Source organism: Corvus hawaiiensis, chromosome 3 (genome assembly GCF_020740725.1).
Source record: "Corvus hawaiiensis isolate bCorHaw1 chromosome 3, bCorHaw1.pri.cur, whole genome shotgun sequence".
Lineage (NCBI taxonomy): Eukaryota > Metazoa > Chordata > Aves > Passeriformes > Corvidae > Corvus > Corvus hawaiiensis.
The window spans coordinates 95701607-95709637 of record NC_063215.1 but is presented as its reverse complement, the minus strand read 5'-3'; positions in this window follow the sequence as shown (position 1 = coordinate 95709637).

Below are 8031 nucleotides of genomic sequence, written 5' to 3'. Positions count from 1 at the left end.
GTAAAAGCCATCCACTGTGTTCAGATGAGAATTTTTTCCTCTCTCATATTCACCAAACAGTTGTTATGCATATGGACAGTTGATTTGCCCAGAATTTATTAACCTGGACAACACCTGCATATTTCAGGTATTCCAAAATAAGTATTTTCTATGTCATCTGGGAAAAATAGGTAGCAGAGAGAGATTAATGATCTTCAATATACAATTGCCATATTTAATGTACACCACACACAAAATATTTAATGTCCTTTTACTCATTCTTGTAAGTTGCAAGGGCAAGTGCTCAGGGCTGTTGAAGTGCCAGACATATATACATGTTTTAACCATCTATAATGCATAATTCTGTCTCTTTGTGCGTCTATTAGCACAGCCTCCAACCACTAGTTTTTGGCAAGTGATTGGGCCTGTTTGCGACATCCAGGTGCATGAAAGGGATTTTCCCACTTGGGCCCAGATGAGCCTTTTGGGAATAGGGTATGTGCCCCTGGGGCTGCCCAATGGCCGTGTGAAGATGCCAGGCGGGCAGCTTGGCGTGGCCTGGGAGAGCCGTGCCAGCGGCAAGTGGGTGACCTCTGGATGCTGTAAAGGCGGCCAAGGTCAGCACTCTGCCGCCTCATTTGTGTCCATGGCACAGGGCACAGGCAGGGATCCTGTAGCTCCCAAGCGTGCTGTGCCTGGCCTTGCGCTGTGTGTCCTCGGTGCTGCCCGAAGGAGCAGCCTGGGCAAGCAGCACCAGCCTGGGCAAGCAGCACCAGCCTGGGCAAGCAGCACCAGCCTGGCTGGGAGCAAACACGTCCAGCATGCTCGGTCACTGCCTGTACCGAGGGGCTTTTGTGAGCTTGGAGGAAAGATAAAAAGTGAATTTGGTTTCCAGGGCAGCCTGTAGGTCACCTGTAATAGGTCACCCTTAACAAACAGCGTCGACACAGAGCTGGAACAGGGGCAAGTGAATGAAACTTAGCTCTGTCCTATTTGAGCAATGGAATTTATTCCCAGCTCTGACCTTGTGCAAACTCTGTTACCATATTTATCCCATGGAAAGAATGACCATGGCCTCTGCCAGCACCCTGGGCAGGAGGTCTCCTCAGCCAGGTCCTGGACACCGAGGAGCCATATGACCCACAGTGGTGCTGGGGGATGGAGGGAGGAGGGATGTGCTCTGCTCTCCCACTTGAATCTGGGGATGTCACAAAAGGCTGCTGAACCCAAAAGGCACACGGGGCTGTGCAGGACTCTGGGCATTGCTGCTCCCCAGGGTTTCTCTTCCCTCTCCCTGGGTGCCTCTGGGTGCAGGAGGGCATTACCCCAAGCTTTGCCTCCAGAAAGGGGGTAGGAGAGCTGGCCCAAGCGCCTTTCTCTGCAGTTGAAGGCAGCAGGACAAGGTGGTTGCGACCTTCGTTTCACCCTCACGCTTGAACTCAGCAGCTGCATCTCCAAGGCACGAGTTTGCAACAAGAGATGCTGTGCTCACTCTGCCAGAGCCTCAGGAGGCCTGAAGGGAGGGGGATTTCTGCATGAAAAAAAATTCTTCCCTTTGAGTCCCCTGTACTGTCAGGGGCTACTTAGCTGCTTATACAGAAACTGCCCATCCTGCACTCCCTTCTGTTCTCTATTCCCTTCTCTTCTGGGAATGTGCTTTACCAGAAACAGTGACTGACCTCCCCGAGCATACAGGAAGCATCCTGCTAAAAAAAGAAGGCAGATCATGTGAACAGAGCTAAACTTCCCACAAGGTGTAATTTCTCTCCGTTTGTTACTTTTAAATGCAAATGCATCATGGCAAAAAGATACAGAGGAAGTATAAGAGAGCAGGGGAAAGTTGTTTGAGCTCTTGGGATTCATCTGCTTTGCATTCAGCTGTCCCGAGCCTGGAGAGACATTTGTGCTAAAGGTTATTTCAAAGTAGCTCAAAGGGGAGGCTTATTCATACTTAAGGATTTTTGTTAATCAGCCGTGACGCACCTCGAATCATTCACCTCTTGGGGCTTTATCTGAAATAGACCCATGTTTTTCCCAGTCACCGCAATGGAGGAAGGAAACCTGCTTTGGTTCAAGTGCAGGTTCTGCTGAATAGCAGCGAGACTAAAAGCCAAGCCCAAGGTGCAGGCACTGCGGTGCTGACACTGCTGCTTGGCAGCCCCAGGGACCCTGCTGGAGCCAGGCAGCCTCCTGGGAACACCAGGACAGGATTTGCTGTGGGTGAGGGCTGTGGGGAGGGATTCCCTGGCCCAAGCCTGCTTTTTTTGGTGGCTCGTTGCAGCACTGCAAGAACATGCAAAGAGTGAGAGAGTTTTTTACTGATTAAGAACTTGTTCATTTGGACCATATAACTTTTTTCTGGAGGGTTTCAGCAAACCTGAACCAGTATAACAAAATGTTAACCATAAAGAAATCATCCTGTGAAGCAAACTCCTTTTTATTGCTTTAAGATGTTGGTTTAAATATTATTTCACAGCCCTACTGTAGTGATCCTTTCCTGGGTTTCCCCTCCCCTCACCCACACTGAGATGCCAGAAGGAAGGAGCGTTCATTATGAAGCATCTTTTCTGCTTCCCCAGCTGTGAGCCAGAAAGCCTGTAATTACATTAGCTCTTTGGATTTGGGGGGGCAGTATGCTTTCTCCTCATTCCACCAGTCACCCTGGAGCTGTAAAGTGCATCTCCGTAGATGTCCTTCTGTGCAATGATTTTAAAGCACTTTGCAGTGGGAGATGCCAACAGCATCAGATGAAATAGAGAGGAATAGCTTTACAAAGGAGGAGAAACAAAGAGAAAAATGTCAAACAACCTTCAGAGGACTTGCTGCTGGCAAGAGCAGGGTTCAGCTCCAGCCTCTTGTCCTGTGGGCATCCACAGGTGTGTGGCCACTCTGCTGCCCTGGCTCCTCAGGGTGTGCCTGGCATGAAGCAGCACACAGAGCTTGTGCTGGTGGATCTAATGACTCATCTGCAGGCTTGCTAAGCAAAAAACTTTATTTGTGATAATGCAGATGATAGCTTCCTGCTATACACTAGAGATATGGAAATGCAAGAGACTACCAACAAATTGCAGCCATGGTAGAGCAAAATTTTGTTGTGTATTATGGCTCGGTGAGCAAGTCTTTCCTTTCTCTGTGTCTTGTTTCAAGGTGGGGCTGGGCGCTACTGCAAATTTCACTTCCTCACCATCCGCTTGCATCGTGATTGTGTCAAAGCTGCCCAGAGAAAGTGGAATTGCAGCTGAGATACAGCTGAGCAAGATTAAACTGCTCTTTTTATTTGCTCTGTTTATCTTTTCCCTCACCAGTGCACTTCCCCACATTCCTCTGGTGCACTTTAGAACAAGCAAGCCTTTTGAAACGATTCTTCTAACACACAGAGAAACCAGCTCAGGCAGTCATCAAAAACCCAGGCTCAATTTAAGTGAGGCATACTGGCAAGAAAGAACAAAGGTGGAGATTCTTGCCTTGAAAAAGTGTGAAGCTGATGGTTGCAGTCTGCTGCAGAGGAGGTTTTATTTAGAAACACACACAAATATGGTCATGAAAAATATCACAGAAGACATTCATAATTCTACTGGCATCACTTTCTTGCTAATGATGGTTTGAATCTTAAATTGGACAAGAATAATATGTGATTATTTATCTACTGCTCTTCTGTCTATCCATTGGCTTCACAAAACACTGACTTTATCTTTCCTCTTGTTGTCAGTTCCCCTCTCCATAGTATGGCGCTTCTGCTTACCCCACGCTCTGGCTCTTCAGAAGATTCATAAGAAGCACTGTAGGTCTCTCATATTTAAAGATGAATATTGATTGTATAAAAATACATTGGTACTTAAGAGTTGAGCTGGAAAAATATGCTTCTAAGGTATCATTATTTTGCCATGAATAAGATGCTGCAGAGACTTACCTACGAATGTTTGGTTTAGCACAGCGTGACTTCAGTGTGGAAAATGAGCAATGTGCAAGCGCGTCAGCACAGGGCACCGAGAAAGCAGCCAATGTTTTCATGCATTGATCTGTCCAATGATTTGATAAATCAGTAAGTTCTGCCTTTAAAATAGCATAAAAGAGTTTTGGAGGCTAAAATTGGAAGATGCTAGTCTTTCCCTAGGTAAGATTTTTGTTCGCATTAACTCAACCTTCATAGTTTCCTGTGGTGGAAAAGTTTCCAGTTTGATGACGACAATGTCCGGACTGGATGCTGGGCCAGGAAGGCAGGTGACAGCAGTGGGAAACCAGCTACAGTTACACTGGGAACTGCCACCAGTGGTACCTGGGATACAGAGACCCTATGAGGAAATGATCTCTCCGTGTGCTGAACCTGCTTGGAAGTAAGTGTATGGAAAATAAACAGCTTTGGTCATGCCAGGTTTAGCTGGGACTGCTTCCCCTTTCAACAGCTATTCAAATGCCAATCTATTTTTAACATTCCAAATATTTTTACATCACAGTTTTGGCATGCATTTTCATACCATAGTTTGGAAGGGCTAAGTTAAGGTTTTGCTTTTACTTTTTAGAATGAAACCAGAGGTATAATGCACCATCCTTTTCAGCCAAGAGCCTGCCAATGAATGTGATTTACCTTGTAGTGGGATAGAGAGTGAGTATAAATTAGAATCTAACACCTGAAATACAGTGAGCAACACCTTCTCTTAGTGTGAATGAGCAGAGCTGTGATGTCAGTGGAGCCTGATTGATTTATATCTGTGGGAGTCTGGCTCTTTGCCTGCATAACTCCTCTAAGCTGTGACTGGCAGGTCCCAAAACAGCCTCCTTTTCTGCTTCTGGATAGAGACTTTCCTCTGGCTGCCAGGTGGGACTGGGAGGATATGTCTTGCAGAGTCAGAGCTAACCCATCAGGGGAGTGCTTTCCTCTTCTGCCTAACCCTGATTCTAGCAGGTGATTTTGGCATCAAAAATCACCTGTCTCTGCAGGTATGGGCAGAGCCAGACCCTCAGTGTGGTTCCCTACATTTAACCCCTGCTCTGTTTAGTGAGTCAAGCTTTAATTGAAATGTTTGCTGGTGCCAAAGGTCCTTGGAAGAGAAACTCCTGCTTTCAAACATTGCTGCAAGCCTGCCTGGAAGCTCAGGCAATGATGGCTCCTCAAGGATTCAGGCACTCCTGAAGATGAGTGGGAAGGTGGGAACCAAAAGCTCTAATTTCTGATTCCATCATGTCCTGCCCACACTGCAGTGGCTGATGCTCCCCTACTTTGTTCAATGGTAGAGCTCCCATTTTGTTGTTTTATTTTTATTAGTTCACCAGGGTATAATGTGAAGCAGGGGTGATTTGGGTTGTGAGCTGCCAGCAAGCTGTCAGTCAGCTGCAATGGATGTGTTGTGCCTTGGTCCCTTGGGTGATATTGCAGGAGCAATTGAAAAGGTTTAGTGGGGTGGTATCACTGCACCCCAACCCAGACCACAAGACTCTGTTCTGGTGTTGACAAGAACGATGAACCACAGTGAATTGATGGTGACCCTTTCACCTGGTCGATATGAGATTGAATTAATCTTGCTGTGGGAGCGGGGGCTCACAGCACCCGAGTGTGGCTGAGCAATGGAAACACTGTCAGATGTCAGAGAGGGAAGGGGCTTTTCTACCAAGGATAAATCATCAGCAGGGTTATATCTTGTTTCATAAATAGACTGAGAAGCTGAAGCAAAGCTAAAAAACCACTATACAACCAGAGGTGATCAGGAAACCACGGTGTGCTACAGCTTTGTAAAATTAAATAGCTGCCCTGTTTCGACCCAGACGTGGTTAATCTTCAGCTGCAGATGAGACACTTTGTTTATAGCAGGCAAAGGCAGCCTGCAAGGGGCTTCAGTTAAATGCAGAACCCCTATTGTCAACAAGAATAATCCTTGATTACTAAGAGCTGAAGTCCTTGCCAGGAACAACACATCTCCAAGTTTATACCCTTATGATCAGAAGGCTAATCTATCGATAATCCATTTTTTTTAAGGAAGAAGAACTGGAAAAGCTGTCTGTGAGCAGCTGAGACTGCATTTTGTTGGTTGCCAGTGGTGAAAGGATGTATTATCACAGTCCTGGGCACTTAATCATCGAGTGGCGTACACAAAAATAGCCAGGAGAGTTGCAGGCTGTGCTGAATGGGTTGAAAGGTTGTGGGAACATGTTCTGGCACACCCTTGAGCTGTGGTGAGATACACAATGAGGGGGAAGGGGAGAGAGCAGTGCAGTGGGCCCGAGCAAAGGGGAAACTCTTGTTTCCAAACCCTCTTCTCTCTTTCACTCAGCATCATTTTGCTTCCTGGAGCAGAAATAATTCCCTTTAGTCATTCAGGGTAACACATTTCTAATGCATACAATGTGGAAATGTCTCAGCAGCAAATCTATGGCCCAGTTCAAATGCTGGGAAAAAGCTTTAGTATATTACACAATAAAATATTTGTAAACACAGATGACTTGAGTTTAAGAGGAACTTTGGTCAGCTGGGAAATAAACCAATCCAAAATTACAACACAACAACAAATGAGCCAAGTAGGGAACCTGCCCGTGGCTCTTAAAAAACCACTACCATTGCAAGAAAAACCCAATGCCATTGCTGGAGCAGGTAGGAGAGCAGGTACCCCAAGGAGATTAGGATAAAGAGGCATTTGGTTGGCTACCTGTGATATATATTAAGAAACAGCCCATAAACCCCAGTCATTGTGCCACAGTTAATATCAAGTTAGCCGCCTTGCTGCCAGACCAGCCAAGGCATGAATACTAATGCTGCCCTCAGCTGCCACAGAAATTGTCTCTTTGCATAAGAGGAACGAAGACCTTTTGTCCTTAACTTGCTTGTGCCAGGACTAAGCCAGGAGCTCCAGCTGCATCTGCAATCAGACAGGCTCAGCTTAGCAGCATTGAACTCGCAGCATTATATTTAAAACTCACTCTTCCCCGCCTCCCAGGGAGAAAATGAAAGGGAAGGCTGCACGCACGCCCTGTGGTAAGGGTGGCCCAAGGTGGTGTCCCTGCTGGGTGCACAGCAAGCAGATAAAGGCACAGCCAGAACGTGCTTTTCAGCACTTCAGCTGTGTGAGCACAGTAGGGGACCCACTGTGGGCCCTCTGGGGCAGCAGCGGAGACAGAAGGTGGTGGGAGGCGGCGATGCAGGGCTGTGCTCGGAGGGGTGGAGGTGCAGGGATGCAGGCACAGCCTCAGAGATGCTCTGGGGCCGGGAATGCGGCCACTAAGGGAATACTCCCCATTCCATGGGCCTGTATGTGGTGGGAAAGCAGAGCAGCACAGCTTTGTACAAATCCATAAGCGAATGGAATTCTTTCTCACTCGGCAGAAAGGTGAGGGGGGCTCTGCCACCAGGAAGCAGGGGCAGCAGCAGTGGTCCCTTCAGCCTTGGATGGGCAGAAGCACATCAACAGCCAAACCACAGGTTGTGTGGCCCAACGCCAGAGCCCTTCTCTGTGTCCCTCTTTCACACTGATACAGCTGGGGGTGCCAAGTTAAGGAAATTAAGAAATTAATTTTCATGGAGAAATCTTTCCTGCTGCCTTCATGCTCGAGTATCCTTGCTTTTATGTTATACCACTCCCCTAGCAGTCTCATATGACTTTCTTGAAGATTCGCCTATATGGTGGTGTTACTGTAGGGCTGTTTGAATAGATGTTTTTTCAGAATAGCTGTTTCTGAACAACCCAGTGCAAAACCAGGCTTATTCTGAAACAAGAAAACCCTATTCTGATTAATCTCAGTACTCTGTCAAAACTGACTGCTTTTCAGGAGTCGATTAAGTTAAATTAGAACAGGTGGAGGAAGAGTGTCCACAAAGAGAAGGACCAGGCACAGCCTTCAAATTCACACCCTCTCTTAATCAGAATGAATTGGCAAGCATGGACAACTGTCCCATTGCACAGAGGAAAAAATAAGAGTATATAGATGTGAGTCTGATACAGAAGTGCAGCATGGGCCTCCCAAGCCCTACTCCTTCGTCTAAGCATGTAACAACTGGATGAAGATTAGTTTCTCCCCAGTTGTCTGTCTTACGCAATGTACTTTGCTCTTGTACACTTGTGATTG